General features: G+C 50.8%; 2 protein-coding genes across 5 annotated transcripts in view; one reads left to right on the top strand and one right to left on the bottom strand.

Annotated features, from left to right (window-relative positions):
- ST3GAL2 (ST3 beta-galactoside alpha-2,3-sialyltransferase 2) overlaps nt 1-10,342 on the bottom strand; it is a 63,972-nt gene extending 53,630 nt beyond the window's left edge. Inside the window, exon 1 of one of the 4 annotated variants that reach the window (XM_033218978.1) lies at nt 10,078-10,342. The gene's annotated coding sequence lies outside the window, so the exon portion shown is untranslated. Of the gene's footprint in view, nt 1-4,056; nt 4,298-10,077 lie in introns of those variants that run through there. The other 3 variants (XM_033218977.1, XM_033218975.1, XM_033218976.1) reach the window with 3 other exon arrangements.
- Nucleotides 9,100-24,707, top strand: part of FCSK (fucose kinase) — a 52,814-nt gene continuing 37,206 nt past the window's right edge. The window contains exon 1 of the mRNA XM_033218970.1: nt 9,100-9,121. The gene's annotated coding sequence lies outside the window, so the exon portion shown is untranslated. The remainder of the gene's footprint in view (nt 9,122-24,707) is intronic.

The following is a 24,707-nucleotide window of genomic DNA, read 5'->3' as shown; positions in this document are numbered from 1 at the left end:
CAAATAAAAAACTGGGAATCCTATTAACAGTCACCCCAGGACCTAAATGGTGGCCAGAGTAAGAAGGGAGGAAAGGCTGGGCGCGGTGGCTCAAGCCTGTAATCCCAGCACTTTGGGAGGCCGAGACGGGCGGATCACGAGGTCAGGAGATTGAGACCATCCTGGCTAACATGGTGAAACCCCGTCTCTACTAAAAAATACAAAAATCTAGCCAGGCGAGGTGGCGGGCGCCTGTAGTCCCAGCTACTCGGAAGGCTGAGGCGGGAGAATGGCGTAAACCCGGGAGGCAGAGCTTGCAGTGAGCTGAGATCCGGCCACTGCACTCCAGCCTGGGCGACAGAGCGAGACTCCGTCTCAAAAAAAAAAAAAAAAAAGAAAGAAAGGAGGAAAGAGACCAGATGGAGTTTTCTGCCTGAATCCAGGACAGAGCAGGAGTTGGAAGTGGGGGTGAGGAACTACTGGACGCAGGGGAACCAAGCACAGTTCCCTCAGCTGCAGGAGCCTGAGTTCTCCAGGCAGATGCCAGAGCAGGCTGGTTGCTGTTTAACGCATCCAAACAGGTTAGCAGAAAGTTCAAGCCAATTCCCACAGACATCTGGCGCTCACGATGACCTCCTGGGTCCCCAGTACTACCTCCCCACTCAGGCTGTGGCGGGCTTCTGTCAGGTTGACCAGATGGCTTAAGAGTGAATCCCTGAGCAGGGCTTTACTTTTTTTTTTTTCTTTTCTTTTTGAGGCAGAGTTTCGCTCTTGTTGCCCAGGCTCGAGTGACATGGTGTGATCTCACTGCAACCTCCACCTCCCAGGTTCAAGTGATTCTCCGGCCTCAGCCTCCCCAGTAGCTGGGATTACAGGAGCCCTCCACCACACCCGGCTAATTTTTTGTCTTGTTAGCAGAGATTGGATTTTGCCATATTGGCCAGGCTAGGCTTGAACTCCTGCCCTCAGGTGATTCGCCCGCCTCGGCCTCCCAGGCTTAGAGAAGGGCAATGACTTGCCCTGGGTCACACAGCACCAAAACCCTGTGGGTGGCTAAGGCAGCAAGAATCCTGTATACTTCCAACCAGACCAAGCCCTGGACTGTGAAAATCAGCTGCTCCCTCATGCCCCCTGAGAATAACAAGCTGCTTTCCCTTGAGGACAGCCAAACAGACCTGCCCTGAGGCTCTTGGGCCCTCGGCCAGCCCAGGCCTCCACCTGGGCCTCTGCGCTGCCAACAGAGGGCCAGCAGGCCTCACTCTGTCCGCACAGCATGAGCAGGAGGGTGTGGCCAGGGATGCAGGTTGGGCAGGAACTGCCAGGACTGGCAGCATGGGTGGAAGACCATGCCCTCCAAAATACCTGAGCCAGGTCTGAAGGGACTGAGGAATGCAGACAGCGGGGCACTGCCACTTGAGATTAAAACTCACACTCATTCTAAAAGTCTGCCCACTGCTGCTTTAAGGACAAGAGTAAATCGCTTTTCGCACTGAGGAAAATCCTTCATCAAACAGCCACCACTGTGATCTTGGGCTGCACCTCCTTGACACAAACCACTGACCTGCTTCCCATGCCACAGCCTCTTCCAGTGTAAGCAAGTGCCAATGTTGGTCCCCTTCACGAGGGGAGCATGAACAGGGTGCCCATTCCTCTCCTCACCATCTCCTCCTACCCATGGACCTGGGATCTCCTCTGAGCCATGCTGGAGGCCCCAGGAAACAGCCAAACACTAAACAGGCCTGAATCCAGGGAAATACTAAGCCCTCTGAGACAGGAAGGAACAGAGAGAGGGCCAGGCCCCAGAAACTCCCTTGTGGTCTGGCAACCCGAACCCGGGACTCACATTGCTCCCTAGAGCACCCAAGAGAGATGGGAACCGAGAAGGCCAGGGTTCTCTCCTCCCCCTTTACTTTCCCACACAGCCTCATTCCCTTTGGTTGCTGCCATCTTTTCTTGTGTAGCATACAGACTCCACACAGGCCCACAGAAACTTTCACTTCCCCCTGAAATTCAGGTACCAATTCACTGCCTGCATCAAATCGCTGGTGCTTTGTGTTTAACTGAACTTGGGTAGGAACAAAGATTGGGGAAACCCGACTTACAGGGCAGGGGAGATTCCACATTCTACTAATGTCCCTTGCAAACTCAAAGGAAGCCTGTGAAGACGACAGGAAGGAGGTGGCTTGAAGGAGGCAGCAGGGGGTGGAGAGAAGGGGGTGACGGGGCGGGGCAATCCCCAACCTGTGCCTCTCCTAACCTTCCCCTCTTCACTGTCAGTCCTAGTCCCTCTAAGTTCCCTTTAGCCACGCAAATAAATAACTTGTTGATTTTTCCACACCAAAGTAGTTCCCTGTAGACCAATTAGCTATTAACATTTATTGCCAATTTTCTCCCTCCAAAGGCTGCTGACCTGCTGAGGCTGGGGGTTGCTGCCTGCCCGCAGGGCTAGGACTGCTCAGTCAAGAGAGAAAGCAGAGCAGGTACTTGGGTCATGCCTTAACACCTCAGGGTCCCCTCTCTGCCCCTGAGCCCCACAATGCCACCTCCCAGGAGGATGGGCCCATTCACCTGGAAACTAATAGCATCCGAAAGAAAAAGCTGGGTTGTTTTCAAAATCTGATACCAGAACTATGTGTGTTGTGTTAATTATCACCATCATGCAAATACAATTTAGCCAGGTGGGAAGATGACTTGAAGCCAGGAGTTCAAGACCAGCCTGGGAAACACAGCAAAACTTCCATCTCTTAAAAAAAAAAAAAAAAAAAAAACTGGCCAGGCGCGGTGGTTCACACCTGTAATCCCAGCACTTTGGGAGGTTGAGGCGGGCAGATCACGAGGTCAGGAGATCAAAACCATCCTGGCTAATATAGCAAAACCCCGTCTCTACTAAAAATACAAGAAAATTAGCTGGGCGTAGTGGCGGGCGCCTGTAGTCCCAGCTACTCAGGAGGCTGAGGCAGGAGAATGGTGTGAACCCGGGAGGTGGAGCTTGCAGTGAGCCGAGATGGTGCCACTGCACTCCAGCCTGGGCAACACAGCAAGACTCTGTCTTAAAGAAAAAAAATGAAAAAAACTTAGCTGGGCACAAAATAGTGTACACTTGCAGTTGCAGCTACTCAGAAAGCTGAGGTGGAAGGACCACTTGAGCCCCAAGAATTCAAGGCTGCAGTGAGCTATGACAGCACTACTACATTCCAGCCCGGGTGACAGAGCCCCATTTAGCATGATTGGCAAAATTTTAAAAGATTACATTTTTTCCTCTAGATTTACCTTGGCCCTTATTCACCCTATTGTACACGGTAGTATCTGCTGCATTAATAGATGGTAAAACAGCACATATATTTGAATTGAAGGAAAGTCCTCTTCACTCCAGGAAGATGACCTGCTCTAAGAATTCACAGGGATAAGGCACCCTTCAGCATAGCTCCTCCTGCCTCCACCCAAGACAACTCTGTTCCCTCCCTCCCACCCATTTCTGCAGCAGGAAACCGCCAGGGCTCAGCTGGAAAGCTAGGATTGCCCAAAGCCCAGCCTGTGCCCTGGAACCCCACAAGGTCCGCAATGGCAACATGCAAGCTTGACAATGTGTTGTAACTACAACAATAATGTATAAATAGCAACAAGAAGTACTCTAAAATGGCTAGTTAGGGACATAGGCAGGTGTCCCTGATGAGCATGGCATCACTGGAAGAAAAAGCCTGATTTCCCCCAGATAGCAGGTAAAGTTCAGATCCCCTCCTTGCGACATGTCACTTGGAGATGTCTACCCTAATAGCTGATGAGGACTTACCATTAACAAGCATTCTGAGCAGAGGAAGAAAAACGCGGTTTCAGAAAGCAGGGCCTGGCCCTTTAGTTGGTAAGGGCTCAGGTGTGTGGGAGGGAAGCTGGGACGTGGGAACGGAAAGGACAGAAGGGGAAGGAGGAGAAGCCCATCCCGGGCTGCATGTGGAAACACAACAGATGCAAAAGCACCCAGCTGGCAGACAGCCCCAGCTGCCTCCAGCACCTAGAGAGTCTCTGGGGCTCAGTGGCCCCACGGCCTCAGGGCAAGGCCCCCAACCTCAGGCAGCTCACCAGGATTCCAGTTGTGTGGTCAGCATAAGCACACAGCTCCTCCAAAGCAAGTCCACATCACCTTCTCCTAAACTCTTCCTCCTCCTGACTGCCCCATTTCAGTAAAGGAACCAGCTCTCATCATCAGGCACTGAAACTACAAGCCCCAGCCCATCAAGTGTCTGCTCCGAAAACAGCTACTTTTGCAAGCTCTCTACACTCTGTTCCCTCTTTTCCACTTCTATCGCCAAGTGCCAGCCTGCATGATATCTCACCTGGACTCTATCTACTTCTCCATCTCCTCCCTCCCTCCTCTCCCTGTCCCCTTATGACCCAGCCATATTGTGCTGTCAGTTTGCCCTCAGTCTGCTCAGAAACTAGTCAGACTAAAGCCCCCTGTGTCACCACCCATCAGTTCAAGTCCTTATCCAGCACCTGTCTGGACTGATTTTTTGCAGTGTCTATTTTCTCTCCTTCTGGAGACTTTTGCTTTTGGATGCAGGGTTGCGAGGGAACTGCCCAACATGCCACCGGCCCTTCACTGGCCAAGGAAGGGAACAAGGGAACACGGCCCAGGTTGGGCCAACCACACATTTCCTCCCTCAGATATGAATCCCAAGTGGTGACAAAATGACTGAGCACAGCTGGAGCAGATGCATCCTGGCAACAGTGGTTCCCTGGAGAGACTAGTCTTTGGTCCCTGCTGTACCCACTCCAAGACCCTGGAGGGGACCTGGGTCCTGAGTCATCACTCTGATTTTATAGTTCCCACAGCTTTCCAAGGAAGTGCTTTCCTCCCAAAGACAGCCAAGTTTCTGCTTGCCACCAAACAGGATTCCTTAATACTTTCTAAATAAATCCCCTATGTCCCCAGACAAAAGGGACAACTCCCTAAACGTGCCTTGTGATAGCCTGTCTTTGTACCTGTTGGCCTGCACACCCCTCCAGCCCACAGGCCCTGCCTGGAAACCTACCCTTAGAGACCCATCCCAAATGCCTTTTCTGAGCCCCCTGTGGGGATGACTCAGACCTCCTTTAACTGTCCGCTTCCCTGTAGATCTACTGGTGGACTTGTCTTATCCCCTTCCCAGGGGACAGCAACTTGGACATTACTGTCTCCTCCACAACACTCAGCAAAGTTCTCGGCTCAAAAAAACTCAGACTTGGCCAGGCATAGTGGCTCACACCTGTAATCCCAGCAGTTTGGGAGGCTGAGGTGGGCAGATCACGAGGTCAGGAGTTCGAGACCAGCCTGGCCAACATGGCAAAACCCTGTCTCTAGTAACAATACAAAAATTAGCTGGGCGTGGTGGAGTGTGCCTGTAATCCCAGTTACTTGGGAGTTTGAGGCACGAGAGTCGCTTGAACCCAGGAGTCGGAAGTTGCAGTGAGCCGAGATCACACCACTGCATTCCAGCCTAACGACAGAATGAGACTTTGTCTCAAAAACAAACAAACAAACAAAATTCAGACTTTTGGGGGCAGACGACCCCAAAGGACAATTAAGGTTTGTTGAGCACAACAAGGAGCAGGAACTAAGAGCAGGGGCTGTGCGGCAGAAAGACATGAGTTTCAATCCCAGATCCTCCTGCTGTCTGTTTGGGCATGACTGATAAGTTCTGTGAGTCTCAGTTCATCATCTACAAAGCAGCGGCAACAACACCAGCCTTGCAGTGTTGCTGTGAGGATTCACTAACACCAGAGAGCACCTAGCACTGTGCCTTGTTGGCAGCAAGCACTCAATGAACAGCAGCCATGATTCAAGCTATTAGCAGCAACTGGTTCAGCAGTCACTCCGTTGGCGTTGGAATCCGGAGTCCCAGGGCCGCTGTGTGACCCACAGTGTATCTCTCTGTTCCTCAGTAACCCTACCTAAGTCTGTATCTGCCTTATAAGTGTTCCACTGACCTATAAAACAACAGCTGGAAAATGCTCTGCAAAGCACAATGTAAGTGATGCCTCCTGCTTTTCTAAATTTCAAAGACTCCCAGGCATCCTGTCTAGTGTGCAGCCATGGTAGGACTTTACTTGGCAGGCACCCCAACCCATTTGGTTGGGGAAACAGGCACAGGCCAGACGAGGGCCCAGTTCAGCAATTTGCTTCACTATGTCCACACAGTCACCCTCTTCCAAAGCCACAGCTCCTAAATTTCCTCCTTGGTTGTGGGGCCTTCCTTCAAATAACCGTGGGGCAGTGTCCTTCCAATCATTACCAATCCTGGGCAGCATCAGAATGAAAGAAAAGCCAAACCAGTACAGCTGCCAGAATAGCCTGGTGGGGAAGTAAGGTGGAAGAAAGTCCCTCTTAAGACTTTACATCTAGCTGGCCAGGCACTGTGGCTCATGCCTGTAATCTCAGCAGTTTGGAGGCCACAGCAGGCAGATCACCTGAGGTCAGGAGTTTGGGACCAGCCTGACCAACATGGAGAAACTCCATCTCTACTAAAAATACAAAAAAATTAGATGGGCATGGTGGTACATGCCAGTAATCCCAGCTACTTGGGAGGCTGAGGCAGGAGAATCACTTGAAGCCGGGAGGTGGAGGTTGCGGTGACCTGACATCATGCCATTGCATTCCAGCCTGGGCAACAAGAACAAAATTCTATCTCAAAAAATTTAAAAAATTTCTTTAAATACAAAAATTAGCCGGGCATGGTGGCGGGTGCCTGTAGCCCCAGCTACTCCAGAGGCTGAGACAGGAGAATAGCTTCAACCTGGGAGCCAGAGATTGCAGTGAGCTGAGATCATGCCATTGCACTCCAGCCTGGGCAACAAGAGGGAAACTCCGTTTCAAAAAAAAAAAAAAAAGGACTGTAGGCCGGGCGCGGTGGCTCAAGCCTGTAATCCCAGCACTTTGGGAGGCCGAGACGGGTGGATCACGAGGTCAGGAGATCGAGACCATCCTGGCTAACACGGTGAAACCCCGTCTCTACTAAAAAATACAAAAAACTAGCCGGGCGCGGTGGCGGGCGCCTGTAGTCCCAGCTACTCCGGAGGCTGAGGCAGGAGAATGGCGTGAACCCGGGAGGCGGAGCTTGCAGTGAGCTGAGATCCGGCCACTGCACTCCAGCCTGGGCGACAGAGCGAGACTCCGTCTCCAAAAAAAAAAAAAAAAAAAAAAAAAGGACTGTATCTAGCTGGGTGCAGCAGCTCACACCTCTAATCCCAACACTTTGGGAAGCTGAGGCGGGTGGGGCACCTGAGGTCAGGAGTTCGAGACCAGCCTGGCCAACATGGAGAAACAGGAGAATCGCTTGAACCTGGGAGGCAGAGGTTGCAGTGAGAGACTCTGTCTCAAAAAAAAAAAAAAAAAAAAAAAAAAAAACAGACTTTACCTCTGGCCAGGAGCAGTGGCTCACGCCTGTAATCCCAGCACTTTGGGAGGCCAAGGCGGGGGAATCACCTATCACCTGAGGTCAAGAGTTCAAAACCAGCCTAGCAAACATGGTGAAACCCTGTCTCTACTAAAAATACAAAAAGTAGGTGGGTGTCCTGGCATATGCCTGTAATCCTAGGTTCCTGTCACCCCAGGAAGGGGTGGCCAACCAGCCTGAGACAAGAGAATCTCTTGAACCCTGGAGGCAGAAGGTGCAGTGGGCCGAGATCGTGTCATTGCACTCCAGCCTGGGCAACAGAGTGAGACTCCATCTCAAAACAAAGAACGACTTTACATCTGCTTGGATTAATCTCTCAAGCAATTGTGATGGCCCCAAACCAGTGGTTCTCAAAGTGTTAGCCCTAGGGAGCTGGAGAGAGATGCAAAATATAGGCTTCACCCAGATTAAACCATAAAACTCTGGAGTCCCCCCCCCACACACAATCTGTGCCTTAACCAGCTCTCCAGGGGACTCTGACTCTCAGTCAAGGGTGAAGAATCTTTCCCTAAACCTGTAACCATGAGACCTTCTGCTGTAATTCACTTACTGAACACCCACTATGGGCTGAGGACCAAGCCAGGTGGTGGTATTTCAGAAAATGAGGACACATTTGAAGAGCATCCACAGTCTAATGAGAGCCAAAATGAAGTACACAAAAACCGCCAAAATAAGGCAGGATGTGGTATAGAACAACGCAAAAGAATCCATTTCCCATCCCTCTCCCTAGACCCTACCCCTCAGGTCTTCTTTTGCCAAGAATAGACATGGAAAAATCAAGCCTCCCCAAATCCCCAGTCCTGGTATTGCAGACTCCTTAATCTCAGGTGCCTTCTCAGGAAGAGTGGTCCTTACCCTGAGGCTTGGCTGCAGTAGAAATGCTCCCCTGAGACCATAGCCAATTGCTCTTAGAAGCTTGGCTTTATCTGGGATTTGCACTCCCAAAGTTCCCAGGAGCCATCAGCGTGCCACAGCACATCACAACAATGCACTCCCAGGCATGGTCACTCCCACAGTCCCCTGCCAGGCTTGCAAGCAAGGGTGCAGAGGCAGACATAAACACCCACACAGACAGTTGGCCCCCTGGCCTCCCTTCCTCCATTCTCAAGTTACAAGGTTAAAAGCATCCAAATTCACAGCCAAGGGGGAGGGCTGGGAAGGGGGTTGCTGAAGCAGTGAACCATCTGGTTCAGATCAAAATTGCTCCTTCAGGACCCCACAGAACTCCTGGAGCCTCCGGTCCCTCCCTTCCTCCACCCATCCCACTGGGAAAATGGGGACTGGGGTAGAATGGATGACCATCCTCCTCCGCCCCCCCCACCCCCGCCAAAAAAAAAAAAAAAAATCTGAAGAAGACAAAACAAAAAACTGAATAATACAGGCAAATCTGTGCCACCCTTCTGAGCCCTTGTTCCCTCTAAATCCTGAGCACCACGACAAAACTTGAGATCACCGCCCACATACTCTGTGCCTTCCTCCACAGAGAGATCAGGGCAGCCAGCAGGCATCCCTCCCTGAAAGGGCAACCCCTCCAAAGTTAGCAGCAGAAGCAAGATGAAGCTTAGGGGTGTGGTCTCCCAGACTCCTCTTATGCCACCATCTCTCTAAAACCCAGGGATACCTTCCACCTCAGAGAGGCTTCAGAGCCCACCGGGCAAGGAAGGGGTGGCCAACCAGCTTCCAAACATCCGTCCCAAAGACGAGGCAGGAGTGTGAGTTACTGGCCAGAGGCCCCAGAGTGCGTGTACCCCCTTGGAGGCTTTGACTGAAAAGAGGCCCCAGGTCCCTGCCTGCCCCAGCACCTCTCTAGCCCCTTTCTCCAACACCACTTTTAACTCAGTCCTCCGCTCCTTTACGCAGCTGTAAAGCAAGAGGCAAGATGGGAGACGTGAGGTGGATGCAGTTGGCAAAAGATAACTCGAAAGGCTAACTTGAGCAAGCAAGCAATGGGTGGTGAGCTCAGCCCAGAGCTGTAGCGGGGGGTGAAGTTTGGTCCAGTCACAGGGTAATGACTGGGGGGAAGAAATGACTTCCATTCCAAGGCAGAGAAGGAACAGGGGAGAGGAGAGACGGGGTTCAGGCCAGCCTCCACGGGACTGGAGCACTGGCCAAGTTTCTGGCTTACGCGGTGCTTCAGTTTCCCTAAAGTAGGAAGGTCGAGCCGTGAGAACTGGGCCACTGAGGGTGGTTAGGGGGCAGTGCCAGGTAGGGGAAAGATCACAGGGGAGAGAGGAGAGAGGTGCTGATGGGGCAGACAGGCTCCGGCCAAGAGTGGGGCCGGGATCTCCCAGGTGGAGCAGAGGCCGGGAGAGCCAGGGTTTAGGGGTACGAACTAGAGAGTGGAATGGAAGTCGGGACCAGGGCAGGGAGCTCTTCCGAGGGCTGGGGCTGGGGCTGGAGGCTACCGGCAAAGGAGCGGAGCGGGAGCCTTGGGAGGCTGGGAGCGGCTGGACGTGCAGAGCAGAAGGCGGGGATCCGGAATGAGGCCAACGAGCGCGGACCCCCGCCTACACTAGGGAGCCCGGCGCCCCGGCCCGGGGGAAGTTGCCGGGCTGGACCGGGCCGGTCTGGGCCGCTGGGCCGCGCCAGCTGCCCGCGCCTGGGAGGTCTGGGCAGCCGGGGGCCCGGGGCGCTACGCATTCCGCCCGCGCTCATCCCGCCCGCGCACCTCAGTCAGCGCCCGGCGCTGCGCGGGCCATACTCGCCGCTCCTGCCGCCGCCTCCGCCCGCGCAGAAAGCCGTCGCCGCTGCTGCTGCCGCCGGCGTCCGGACCCGTTAGCTCGCGGCTCTCTTGTCCGCCCGCCGTGGGCTAGTCCCGCCCTTGCCTGGCCCAGCCCTACCCGAGCGCCGCCGCCGCCGCCGCCGCCTCAGCCCGGCCCCTCCCCCCACCCCTGCCCGGCTTGAAGGGAAGGGTGGGGGACGGGGGCGACTGCCCCCACCCCATTCACATCCTCTCCGTTTCTCCCTCCCTCCGCCCCCCGCACGCGCGCCGGCATGCTGGGATATGGAGTCCAGGCGGCGCTGGGCTGCTGGGGGCGCCCCGCGTCCAGGACTACATCTCCCAGAAGACAGCGCGCGCACCCCAGGGATTGTGGGCTTTGTAGTTTCGCTGGGGCTCGGGGGTCCGCCCCGCAGGAGGGGAGAAGGAGGGGGATGGGAAGTCTTCATTCTCAGAAGGCCAGGCTCGGGCGGCTGGAGCAGACGGCCCCGAGCCGGGTCGGATACATGGGTTTCCAGGGAGGTGCACACTAGCCGAGGACGCCTCTCAGATGCTGCTGTGGCCAGCTGAGGACGAGCCCGGCCGGAGGGCACTGTTCCCACTCGCGCTTTCAAAGAGCCGCGACCTGAGGCCAGCTTGGCTTCACGCCCGGGCTCTGAAAGCCCGAGCTGCGGTGGGGACGCTGCGCCCTGGCCCCAGGGGAGAGAGACCCCATCAGCGGTGCAGGTGGGGGTTTGGCCTCGCTGGACTTTGTATTCCCCACCCGGGACAAGAGGAAAAGGGGGCAGAGTGTCTGTTGTTTCCTCATCCACGGGGGCATCTCCCATCGCAGGCTCTCTCAGATGCCCGTAGCTTCCTACTGTTGAGGGCAAAGTGAATGCATTTTAAATATTTGGCATGTCTTTTCTTAGCTCATCCTTTCCCTAACTTCCGCACCTAGTTCAAAACCTTTATGAAACTCCAGGTGGACCGCAGTTTCGCCCTCCAACAGGCTGACGTGAGGCTAAAGTGGTTCTAAATTTTTGGTGTGTATGGGATCCTCTTGGTGAGCTTGTTTAAACGCAGATTTCTGCCCTCACTCTCAGCTTCTGGTTCTTTTAGCTCTAGGGGAGGCCCCAGAATTGGCATTGCTACCCCGTTTCCAGGTGTTACTCATGCTGCCGGTTACTACTTTGATAACCTGATAACCTCTGCTGTTGGTGTTTGCTGCTAGCACACCGGTATCCTCTTTCAAGGATGGCCCTTCTGTGGGATAATTAATAATGGCCCTGAAGAGCCAAACCCGGGAAGGCAGGGTCCCAGTCTAGTCCAGTTTAGCACAGGAATGCTCTTTGTTTTTGCTCAAGGTCTCACTGTCGCCCAGGCTGGAGTGCAATGACTTGATCACGGCTCACTGCAGCCTCCACCTCCCAGACTCAACAGATCCTCCCACCTCAGCCTCCTGAGTAGCTGGGACTACAGGCATGTGCCACCATACCCGGTTAAATTTTGTGTTTTTTGTAGAGATAGGGTTTTCCCATGTTGCCCAGGCTGGGCTCAAGCGAACCTCCTGCCTCAGCCTCCCAAAGTGCTGGGATTACGCATGTGAGCCACTGTGCTCTGCCAGGAATGCTGTCTTTAATAGCAGTAAATCAGTACACTCCCTAAAGGAAGATACTACTTGGGCCATCTGCCTGCAGGTGTTCCAGGCCTTACCCCTTGAAATTCCCCCTAAAGCTGGGAAGGTTTTTCTCGTGCAAGGTGGGCAGCAGGGGCATGCCTGGTGCTACCTTCCAAGCCATGGATACAAGCCAGGATTTGTAATATCAAACCCCTAGGACAAGGTCAGTTTAGTAGTGTCTGCTACCTCTGGGTGGGCTATGGCCTAAGGCAGGCTGGGGAAGTGGGAGGTGGGGCAGTAGATTCCTGGCTTGTCAGGTACTGAGAAAGGTTCTCATTCTTTTTGTTTATTTGTTTTGAGACAGAGTCCTGCTACATCGCCCAGGCTGGAATGTAGTGGCATGATCTCGGCTCACTGCAATCTGTGCCTCCAGGGTTCAGGTGATTCTTGTGCGTCAGCCTCCAGAGCAGCGGGGATTACAGGCATGCACCACCACACCTGGCTAATTTTTGTATTTTTAATAGAGACAGGGTTTCACTATGTTGGCCAGGCTGGTCTGGAATTCCTAACCTCAAGTGATACGCCCACCTTGGCCACCCAAAGTGCCAGCACCACACCCAGCCAAGAATGGTTCTCATTTTGACCCAGGTGGGCCCTTCTTACTACCTATTATTCTGCTGTTCTTGCAGCTACAAACTGCTGAAAAGAAAGCTTAGCAAGCATCACCCTCAAGCAGGAGGAACCCAGACTCTTCCACCTGTCAGCTGACCAAACTCCTTGACCAAACTCTAGACAAGCTTCGCCAAGCCCCCTTCTCAACTAGGCCTCAATCTTGGCCCATAAAAACTACAGACTCTTGGCTGGGCTCAGTGGCTCAAGCTTATAATCCCAGTATCAGAGGCATTTGAACCAGAGCAACTCCATCTTGAATAGGGAGTAGGTAAAATAAGGCCAAGACCTCCTGGGCTGTGTTCCCTAAAGGTTAAGGCATTCTAAGTCGCAGGATGAGATAGGAGGTCTGCACAAGATACAGGTCACAAAGATCTTGCTGATAAAACAGGTGGCAGTAAAGAAGCTGGCCAAATCCCACCAAAACCAAGATGGTGACGAAAGTGACCTCTGGTCATCCTCGCTGCTCATTATATGCTAATTAGAATGCATTAACATGCTAAGAGACACTCCCACCAGTGCCATGACAGTTCACAAATGCCATGGCAACACCTGGCAGTTAACCTATATGGTCTAAAAAGTGGAGGAACCCTTACTTTGGGGAATTGCCCACCCCTTTCCCAGCAAACTCATGAATAATCCACCCCTTGTTTAGCGTATACTAAAAAAATAGGCTGGGCACTGTGGCTTATGCCTGTAATCCCAGCACTTTGGGAGGCTGAGGCAGGTGGATCACGTGAGGCCAGGAGTTCAAGACCAGCCTGACCAACATGATGAAACCCTGTCTCTACCAAAAATGCAAAACTTTGCTGGGTGTGGTAGTACCTGCCTGTAATCCCAGTTACTTGGGAGGCTGAGGCATGAGAACTGCTTGAACCTGGGAGGTGGAGGTTACAGTGAGCTGAGATCCTGTCACTGCACTCCAGCCTGGGCAACAGAGTGAGACTCTGTCTTAAACAAAAAAGGGCCAGGCATGGTGGCTTACGCCTGTAATCCCAGCACTTTGGGAGGCTAAGGCAGATGGATCATGAGGTCAGGAGTTCAAGACCAGTATGGCCAAGATGGTGAAACCCTGTTTCTACTAAAAGTACAAAAATTAGCCGGGCCTGGTGGCAGGCGCCTGTAATCCCAGCTACTCAGGAGGCTGAAGCAGGAGAACAGCTTGAACCTGGAGGGGAGCGGAGGTTGCAGTGAGTCGACATCGTGCCACTGCACACCAGCCTGACCGGCAGAGCGAGACTCCGTCTCAAAAACAAAACAAAACAAAAACCAACCAAACAAAAAAACACGTACAGACTCTCAACTCAAGTGATTTTACCCACCCTTCTCCCTCCACATTAAAAGACTTCTACAAAGGCCGGTCATGGTGGTTCACGCCTGTAATCCCAGCACTTTAGGAGGCCTAGGCACATAGATTGTCTGAGCTTAGGAGTTTGAGACCAGCCTAGGCAACATGGAAAAACCCTATCTCTATTTATAAAAAAGAAAAGAAAGCTGGGTGCAGTGGCTCACGCCTGTAATCCCAGCATTTTGGGAGGCCAAGGTGGGTGGATCACGAGGTCAGGAGTTCAGGGGTGGCCTGAACTCTTCCAGCCTGGCCAAGATGGTGAAACTCTGTCTCTACTGAAAATACAAAAAATTAGTGGGGCATGGTGGCGGGCACCCGTAATCCCAGCTACTGGGGAGGCTGAGGCAGAGAATTGCCTGAACCCAGGAGGTGTAGGTTGCAGTGAGCAGAGACTGCACCACAGCACTCCAGCCTGGGCAACAGAGTGAGACTCCGTCTCAGGAAAAAAAAAAAAAAAAAAAGACTTAAACACTAATATAGTTTCTAACAGTTCAAGGTCACATCTTAGCATGACCCAATCCCACCTAAAAGTGCCTGCCTGAGAAAGCCCGCCACTGCCGAAAGAATTGACTGTTCCAGGCAACACCCAACCATAGGCTCCGGCTACACTTTCTCAGAGCATTTACTAAAAAGGGCTCACAATTGTGAATTCCTTCTCTGATCCTTTGAGATGTATAAGTATCTTCTACAACTCAAGAGTGTCTTTCTCAAGGACCTGAAAGCCATTCCTTGAATGTCATCATCCTGAAGGATGATGTGGGAGGATAGAATCCTAACTTCAATAATTGCCAGCTAGTGGACAGAGCTGTACATTGCCCGATCCTTTGCAATTTTTCATGTCCTTGACTCTACCGAACCCCTGCTTGCCACCTTCCCTACTCCTTCATCCACTCTGAAAGACAAGTTTTAAAGTGTTTCGGCTGACAGCAGTGGCTCACACCTGTAATCCCAGCACTTTGGAAGGCTGAGGTAGGCGGAGCACTTAAGGTCAGGAGTTCGAGACCAGCCTGGCCAACATGGCGAAAGCCCATCTCTACTAAAAATATATAAATTAACCAGGCATGGTGGTGGGTGCCTGTAGTTCCAGCTGCTTGGGAGGCTGACGCAGGAGAATCACTTGAACCTGGGAGGCAGAGGCTGCAACAAGCTGAGATCGTACCACTGCACTCCAGCCTGGGCAACAGAGCAAGACTCTGTCATAAAACAAACAAAAAACACAAGTTATCTTGCCAGACTCACTGACTTGTGCCTATAATCCCAGCTACTCTGGGGGCCGAAGTGGCAGGATCACTTGAGGACAGGAGTGTGAGACCAGCCTGGGCAACATAGCAAGACCCTATCTCTAAAAAATAAATTTAAATTCCCAGTCACTTCTGTACAAATCAAAGTTGGGCCAAGTTCACACTGGACCCTCTTCCCTATTGCAATAGTGTATTACAAATTAAAATCTGTTCTTACCAACTTTTTTTTTCATTTTAGAGACGAGGTTTTGCTGTCTCACCCAGGCTGAAGTGCAGTGGTGTGATCATGGCTCACTGTATCCTCGAACTCCTGGGCTCGAGGGATCCTTCCATCTCAGCCTCCTGAACTGGAAGTACAGGCACGCACCACCATGCCCAGCTAATTTTCTTTTGTTTTTAAAATAGAGACAGGTCGGCCCGGCGCCGTGGCTCAAGCCTGTAATCCCAGCACTTTGGGTGGCCAAGACGGGCGGATCACCAGGTCAGGAGATCGAGACCATCCTGGCTAACCCAGTGAAACTCGGGTGGATCACGAGGTCAGGAGTTTGAGACCAGCCAGGCCAACATAGTGAAACTGCATCTCTACTGGAAAAAAACACAAAAATTAGCCGCGCATGGTGGCGGGTGCCTGTAGCCCTAGCTACTTGGGAGGCTGAGGGAGAATCGCTTGAACCCAGGAGGCAGAGGTTGCAGTGAGCTGAGATTGTGCCACTGCACTCCCGCCTGGGTGACAGAACAAGACTCTATCTCAAAAAAAAAAAAAAAGACATAAAAAGAGTCAAGAGGGGCTGGGCATGGTGGCTCATGCCTGTAATCCCAGCACTTTGGGAGGCTCAAGTGGGCAGATCATCTGAGGTCAGCAGTTCGAGGCCGTCCTGGCCAACATGGCGAAACCCTGTCTTTTTTTCTTTGAGACAGAATCTTGCTCTGTCACCCAGGCTGGAGTGCAGTGGCATGATCTCAGCTCACTGCAGGCTCCGCCTCCCGGGTTCACGCCATTCTCCTGCCTCAGCCTCCCCAGCAGCTGGGACTACAGGCACACACTGCCACACCCAGCTAATTTTTTTTTTGTATTTTTAGTAGAGATGGGGTTTCACCGTGTTAACCAGGATGGTCTTGTCCTCCTGACCTTGTGATCCGCCCACCTCGGCCTCCCAAAGTGCTGGGATTACAGGCGTGAGCCACCGCACCCGGCGCGAAACCCTACCTTTACTAAAAATACAAAAATTACACAAGTGTGGTGACACATGCCTGTAATCCCAGCTACTGGAGAGGCTGAGGCAGGAGAATCACTTGAACTGGGTGGTGGAGGTTGCAGTGAGCTGACATCACGCCAGTGCACTGTAGCCTAGGCAACAGAGCGAGACTGTAATAAAAAAAAGAAAAAGAAAAATTGAAGAGTCGAAAGGGTGAGTTAACCCTAGGTCCTTGGACAAGTTGCCAAATCGCTGCCAGAGGCAATGGACTCTGACTAACATGGACTCAGAGGTACTTTTCTGTTTCCTTTTTTCTTTGAGACAGAGTTTTGCTTTTGTCACCCATGCTGGAGTGCAGTGGCACGATCTTGGCTCACTGCAACCTCTGCCTTCCAGGTTCAAGTGATTGTCCCGCCTCAGCCTCCCAAGCAGCTGGGACTACAGACGCGCACCACCATGCCTTGCTAATTTTTGTATTTTTAGTAGAGACAAGGTTTCAATGTATTGGCCAGGCTGCTCTTGAACTCCTGACCTCCGGTGATCCACCCACCTCAGCCTCCCAAAGTGCTAGGATTATATGCGTGAGGCACCACGCCCGGCCAAGTCTCCCTCTTTTGCCCAGGCTGGAGTGAAGTGGTGTAAGCTCACTGCAACCTCTGCCCCCCAGTTGGAGCAATTCTTCTGCCTTAGCCTTCCAAGTAGCTGGGATTACAGGCATCTGCCACCATTTCCAGCTAATTTTCTTTTTTTTTTTTGTATTTTTAGTAGAAACAGGGTTTTGCCGCATTGGCCAGGGCTGGGCATCTATAGATGTGTCTATAGACGTATACCAACATGCTGGACTAATTTTTGTATTTTTAGTAGAGATGGGTTTTCACCATGTTGGCGAGGCTGGTCTCAAACTCCTGACCTCAGGTGATCCACCTGCTTCAGCCTACTAAAGTGCTAGGATTACAGGCATGAGCCACCGTGTCTGGCCTTCCTTTTTTTTTTTTTTTAATTTTTATTTTTTTGATGCAGGGTCTTGCTTTGTCATATATGCTGGAAAGCAGTGATACAATCATGGCTCACCAGCCTTGACTTCCCAGACTCAAGCAATCCTCCCACCTCAGCCACCTACTGAGTAGCTGGGAATACAGGCATGTGCCACCACCACACCTAGCTAGTTTTTGTGTTTTTTTGTAGAGACAGGGTCTCACCATGTTGCCCAGGCTGGTCTGGAACTCCTAGGCTCGACTGATCCACCCACCTCGACCTTCCAAAATGCTGTGGTTATAGATGTGAGCCATCGCACCTGGCCTCGAGTTTCCTTTTCATTTGTTCCCATCACAGCCCATAGGGGACTCAGTAATCCATATGCAGTCCCGAGTCTGCCCATTCAATCACCCGACATGCCCTGCTTACAAGGACTTTGCCTCTGTGCCCAAGTCACATGCAGTGACAACATTCCCTCACAGGCAGAAGTTAAATGAGCCTTTCTGAGTTTACATCCATCTCTCAAATATCTTTTAGCAGATTATTCAGGAAGAATTAAAAGGTCTTTGCCTGGGTGGGACCTCAGTTCCAACAGGACCCACCAGCATATCACCTGCACTACCTCCCAATTACCTGTCCAATTGGGCCACCCATTTACCCTGTGCTTTCCTGTCCTATCCATTCATCTAAATTCTGCCTGACTGTCCAAAGTCCACTTTGAGTTTTCTTTCCTCTAGAAAGTTCTCAGGCCGGGCGCGGTGGCTCAAGCCTGTAATCCCAGCACTTTGGGAGGCCGAGACAGGCGGATCACGAGGTCAGGAGATCGAGACCATCCTGGCTAACACGGTGAAACCCCGTCTCTACTAAAAATACAAAAAAACTAGCCGGGCGAGGTGGCGGGCGCCTGCAGTCCCAGCTACTCGGAGGCTGAGGCAGGAGAATGGCGTAAACCCGGGAGGCGGAGCTTGCAGTGAGCTGAGATCCGGCCACTGCACTCCAGCCTGGGCGACAGAGCGAGACTCCGTCTCAAAAAAAAAAAAGAAAAAAAAAAAAAAGAAAGTTCTCCCCAGATGCCTCAGCCCCATGTCAACATCACCCTCACCCCCACTCTTTTTTTTTTTTAAAGACAAAGTCTCACTCTGTTGCCCAGGTTGGAGTGCAGTGGTGCAATCTCGGCTCACCACAACTTCCGCCTCCCAGGTTCAAGAAATTCTCCTGCCTCAGCCCCCCATTTGGTTGGGATTACAGGCGCCCACCACCATGCCTGGCTAATTTTTTGTATTTTTAGTAGAGACAGGGTTTCACCATGTTAGCCAGCCTGGTCTCAAACTCGTGACCTCAGGTGATCCCCCAACCTGGGCCTCCCAAAGTACTGGGATTACAGGCATGAGATGAGCCACCGCGCCCGGCCCTTTTTTTTTTTTGAGACGCAATCTTGCTCTGTCGCCAGGCTGGAGCACAGTGGCACAATCTCAGCTCACTGCAACTTCTGCCTCCTGGGTTCAAGTGATTCTCCTACCATAGCCTCCCCAGTAGCTGAGACTGCAGGCATGTGCCACCACGACCAGCTAATTTTTGTATTTTTAGTAGAGACAGGGTTTCACCACTTTGACCAGGATGGTCTTTATCTCTTGACCTTATGATCCACCAGCCTCGACCTCCCAAAGTGCTGGGATTACAGACGTGAGCCACGCTCCCGGCCTTTTTTTTTTTTTTTTTAATGTCTTTTTTGGCTGGGCAAGGAGGCTCATGCCTGTAATCCCAGCACTTTGGAAGGCTGAGGTGGGCAGATCACTTAAGGATCATTAGCCAGACGTGGTGGCAGGTGTCTGTAATCTCAGCTACTCGGGAGGCTGAGGCAGGAGAATAGCTTGAACCCTGGGGGCAGAGGTTGCCATGAGCCAAGGTCGCGCCACTGCACCCCAGCTTGTGTGACAGCCTGCCTCAGCCTCCCGAGTAGCTGGATCTATAGACATATACCAACATGCTGGACTAAGTTTTGTATTTTTAGTAGAGATGGGTTTTCACCATGTTGGCGAGGCTGGTCTCAAACTCCTGGCCTGAAGCAATCCACCCACCTTGGCCTCCCAAAGTGCTGGGATTACAGGCTTGACCCAACGTGCCCAGCCATAATACAAAATAATTCTGCAAATCTGTAATAAAGTGACCAAATAGACAACTTGGTAGGGTGACATGTGAGGATCCCTTGAGCATAGGAGGTGCCAGTCCAGGCTGCAGTGAACCAAGATTGTGCCACTGCACTCCAGCCTGCGTGACAGAGCAAGACCTTGTCTCTCAAAAAAAAAAAAAAAAGTAAAAGAAAATGACCAAGTAGCTAATAGGAAATGTGCAATCACACAGTACTTGTCCTCTTGTGACCAGCATATTCTACTTAGCATAATGTCCACAAGGTTCATCCATGTTGTAGCATATGTCAGAATTTCCTTCCTTTGTAAAGCTGAATAATACTCTATTATATGTACATGCCACGTTTTCTTTATTCATTCATCTGTCAATGATGGGTTGTTTGCAGCTCTTGGCTATTTTAAATACTACTGCTATGAACATGAGTGTACAAACATCTCTTTGAGCTCCTGCTTTCAATTGTGTTATTTGTCTTATTTTCTTTTTTTCTTCCTTTTTTTTTTTTTGAGACAGGGTCTTTTTCTCAATTTTTGCTTCAAAATAATCCAGGGTTGAGGTATAGGGATAGATACAATAAGGTTGGTTAAATTGGTAATTATAGAAGAGATGAGGCCAGGCACGGTGGCTCACACTCATAATCCCAGCACTTTGGGAGGCTGAGGCGGGCAGATCATTGAGGTCAGGAGTTTGAGACCAGCCTGGCCAACATGGTGAAACCTCATCTCTACTAAAAATACAAAATCTAGCCAGGCATAGTGGCAAATGCCTGTAATCCCAGCTACTTGGGAGGCTGAGGCAGGAGAATGGCTTGAACCCAGGAGGCAGAGGTTGCAGTGAGCAGAGATGGTACCACTGTACTCCAGCCTGGGCAACAAAACGAGACTCTATATCAAAAAAAAAAAAAAAAAAAAAAAGGGGATGAGTGGTTACTCTGGGTTAATTAATTATAACATTTTTTCCACCTTTGGATAGATTTGAAGTTTCCATAATAAAATGATTTTTTGACTGGGCAAAAACTAACCAGGCATGGTGATGCACGCCTGTAGTCCCAGCTATTTGTGAGGCTGAAGCAGGAGGATCAATTGAGCCTGGGAGGTCCAGGCTGCAGTGAACCATGACTGGGCCACTGCATGCCAGCCTGGGTGACAGAGCAAGTGAAATTGCTGGATCATATAGTAATTTTTTTTTTTTTGCCCATAATCAAAACTTTTTTGGAAAACGGACACCAAAATAGATCACTGTTGTATACTTTGTAAAATCAAACGTAATTATGAATACATTATCTTGGTAGATGAATTAGAATTGCTAGACTTATGATAAGGCTTTCTGTGAGAGAACACGGATTCAGGAAGTGGTGTGGATCACTCCATTCGTGATGCTTTCCTCTCAGTGAACACGCTCTGTGAGTCTGGCCTTTCCTTCTGTCGGCTGATACTGTTGAACAACCCACACAAAGAACCACTGTCTGAGCATGGCTGAAAACTATGGTAATCTTGGGACAATCTCAACATTTTACATCCATAAAATAAGAATCTGGACTTTGAACTAGCCGTTTGTTTTATGATTTTTCTTTTCTTCTTCCAAAGACGGATGTAATAAATCTGTAGACAAAGACTTGTTGATCCTTTTGCAAACCCTGCCTGTCCCATCCAGACCTAGTAATTCTAGTGTTAATTTTATGAGAAGCGCCATACTGTTTCCCATAACTGCTGCTCCATTCTCCACTCTCATCAGCAGTGGACAGGCTTCCAATTTCTCCACATCTTCACTAACTTTTGCTATTTATTTATTTATTTATTTATTGAGACACAGTTTCGCTCTTGTTGCCCAGGCTGGAGTGCAATGGCACGATCTCAGCTTATCACAACCTCCACCTCCTGGGTTCAAGCGATTATCCTGCCTCAGTAGCTGGGATTACAGGCATGCGCCACCATGCCCTGCTAATTTTTGTGTTTTTAGTAGAGATGTGGTTTCTCCATGTTGGTCAAGCTTGTCTTGAACTCCTACCCTCAGGTGATCCCCCCACCTCGGCCTCCCAAAGTGCTGGGATTACAGGCGTGAGCTACCGCGCCCGGCCCCACATCACTCTCAAAAGAAATGCAGGCCGGGTGCAGTGGCTCACGCCTGTAATCCCAGCACTTTGGGAGGCCGAGGTGGGCAGATCACGAGGTCAGGAGTTCGAGACCAGCATGGCCAAGATGGTGAAACCCTGTCTCTACTGAAAATACAAAAATTAGCCTGGCATGGTGGCACACATCTGTAGTCCCAGCTACTTGGTAGGCTGAGGTAGGAGAATTTCTTGAACGTGGGAGGCGGAGGTTGCAGTGAGCCGAGATCATGCCATTGCACTCCAGCCTGGACGACAAGAGAAAAACTCCATCTTAAAAAAAAAAGAAGGCCGGGCGCGGTGGCTCAAGCCTGTAATCCCAGCACTTTGGGAGGCCGAGACGGGCGGATCACAAGGTCAGGAGATCGAGACCATCCTGGCTAACACGGTGAAACCCCGTCTCTACTAAAAAAAAAAAATACAAAAAACTAGCCGGGCGAGGTGGCGGGCGCCTGTAGTCCCAGCTACTCGGGAGGCTGAGGCAGGAGAATGGCGTGAACCCGGGAGGCGGAGCTTGCAGTGAGCTGAGATCTGGCCACTGCACTCCAGCTTGGGTGACAGAGCGAGACTCCGTCTCAAAAAAAAAAAAAAAAAAAAAAAAAAAAAAAAAGAAATGCAGATGAAAATCACCATACTGAGATATCATTTTTCACATACCAGATTGGCAACGATCAAAAAGCTTGATAACTATCTTGGCAAGAGTGTGGGGCATCCATATCCACTGCTAGTGTAACTGGAAATCTGTGCCACCTGTATGATGGTAATATCTTAACAATTACAAATGCACAAACCATTTGACCTAGCAATTTCTTTTTTTTAATTTTTATTATTATTATTATCATTTTTTTTTTTTTGAGGCGGAGTCTCGCTCTGTCGCTTGGACTGGAGTGCAGTGGCCGGATCTCAGCTCACTGCAAGCTCTGCCTCCTGGGTTACGCCATTCTCCTGCCTCAGCCTCCCGAGTAGCTGGGACTACAGGCGCCCGCCACCTCGCCCGGCTAGTTTTTGTATTTTTAGTAGATACGGGGTTTCACCGTGTTAGCCAGGATGGTCTCGAACTCCTGACCTCGTGATCCGCCCGTCTCGGCCTCCCAAAGTGCTGGGATTACAGGCTTGAGCCACCGCGTCCGGCCTTTTATTTTTATCATTATTATTATTTTGAGATAGAGTCTTACTCTGTCACCCAGGCTGGAGTCCAGTGGCGCAATCATGGTTCACTGCAAGCTCCGCCTCCTGCTTATAAGCAATTCTGTGTTTCAGTCTCCCGAGTACCTGAGATTACAGGCAGGCACCACCACGCCCAGCTAATTGTTTTGTGTTTTTAGTGGAGACGGGGTTTCACCATCTTGGTCAGGCTGGTCTTGAACTCCTGATCTGGTGATCCACCCACCTGGGGCTCCCAAAGTACTGGGATTACAGGTGTGAGCCACTGTGCCCCACTAGCAATTTACTTTCTAACAAAGTATCCTATTTGTATATGTTCAAAGTTACATATAGAGAAGGATATTTGTTGCAGCATGGTAAGAGCAAGAGCACAGTGGCTCACTCCTATAATCCCAGCACTTTGAGAGGCTGAGGTAGGAGGCTCACTTGAGCCCAGGAGCTGGAGAACTGCCTGGGCAATATAGGGAAACTTTGTTTTCACAAAGCGTTTAAAATTTGGCCTGGTGCGGTGGCTCACGCCTGTAATTCCAGCACTTTGGGAGGCTGAGGTGGGTTGATCATGACGTCAAGAGTTTGAGAGCAGCCTGCCCAACATGGTGAAACCCCGTCTCTACTGAAAATTTAAAAATTAGCTGGGCATGGTGGTTCACGCCTGTAATCCCAGCTACTCGGGAAGCTGGGGCAGGAGAATCACTTGAACCCGGGAGGCGGAGGTTGCAGTGAGCCGAGATTGCACCACTGCCCTCCAGCCTGGGCAACAGAGCAAGACGCCATCTCAAAAAAGAAAAAAAAAAAAGATAATTAGAGAAGAGATGAGGCCAGGTATGGTGGCTCACACCCATAATCCCAGGACTTTGGGAGGCCGAGGCGGGCATATCACTTGAGGTCAGGAGTTTGAGACCAGCCTGGCCAACATGGTAAAACTCTGTCTCTACTAAAAATACAAAAATTAGCCAGGCACGGTGGCACATGCCTGTAGTCCCAGCTATTTGTGAGGCTGAAGCAGGAGGATCAATTGAGCCCAGGAGGTCCGGGCTGCAGTGAACCATGACTGAGCCACTGCACGCCAGCCTGGGTGACAGAGCAAGTGAAATTGCTGGATCATATAGTAATTTTTATTTTGCCCATAATCAGGACTTTATTGGAAAATGGACACCGAAATAGATCACTGTTGTATACTCTGCAAAATCAAACATAATTATGAATACATTATCTTGGTAGATGAATTAGAATTGCTAGACTTAATGATAAGGCTTTCTGTGAGAGAACACAGATTCAGGAAGTGGTGTGGATCACTCCATTCGTGATGCTTTCCTCTCAGTGAACACGCTCTGTGAGTCTGGCCTTTCCTTCTGTCGGCTGATACTGTTGAACAACCCACACAAAGAACCACTGTCTGAGCATGGCTGAAAACTATGGTAATCTTGGGACAATCTCAACATTTTACATCCATAAAATAAGAATCTGGACTTTGAACTAGCCGTTTGTCTTATGATTTTTCTTTTCTTCTTCCAAAGACGGATGTAATAAATCTGTAGACAAAGACTTGTTGATCCTTTTGCAAACTCTGCCTGTCCCATCCAGACCTAGTAATTCTAGTGTTAATTTTATGAGAAGCGCCATACTGTTTCCCATAACTGCTGCTCCATTCTCCACTCTCATCAGCAGTGGACAGGCTTCCAATTTCTCCACATCTTCACTAATACTTGTTATTTATTTATTTTTATTTATTTATTTGTTTGTTTGTTTGAGCCGGAGTCTCTCACTGTTGCCCAGGCTGGAGTGCAGTGGCACGATCTCGGTTCACTGCAAGCTCCACCTCCTGGGTTCACACCATTCTCCTGCCTCAGCCTCCCGAGTAGCTGGGACTACAGGTGCCCGCCACCACACCCAGCTAATTTTTGTATTTTTAGTAGAGACGGGATTTCACTGTGTTAGCCAGGATAGTGTCGATCTCCTGACCTCGTGATCCACCTGCCTCGGCCTCCCAAAGTGCTGGGATTACATGCGTGAGCCACTGCGCCCAGCCTATATATTTATTTTTTTGAGACAGAGTTTCACTCTTGTTGCCCAGGCTGGAGTGCAATGGCACAATCTCGGCTTACCACAACCTCCGCCTCCTGAGTTCAAGCAA

The sequence above is a fragment of the Trachypithecus francoisi genome, unplaced genomic scaffold (assembly GCF_009764315.1).
Source record: "Trachypithecus francoisi isolate TF-2019V2 unplaced genomic scaffold, Tfra_2.0 Lachesis_group10, whole genome shotgun sequence".
Taxonomy (NCBI): domain Eukaryota; kingdom Metazoa; phylum Chordata; class Mammalia; order Primates; family Cercopithecidae; genus Trachypithecus; species Trachypithecus francoisi.
This window is presented reverse-complemented; position numbering and strand designations above follow the sequence as displayed.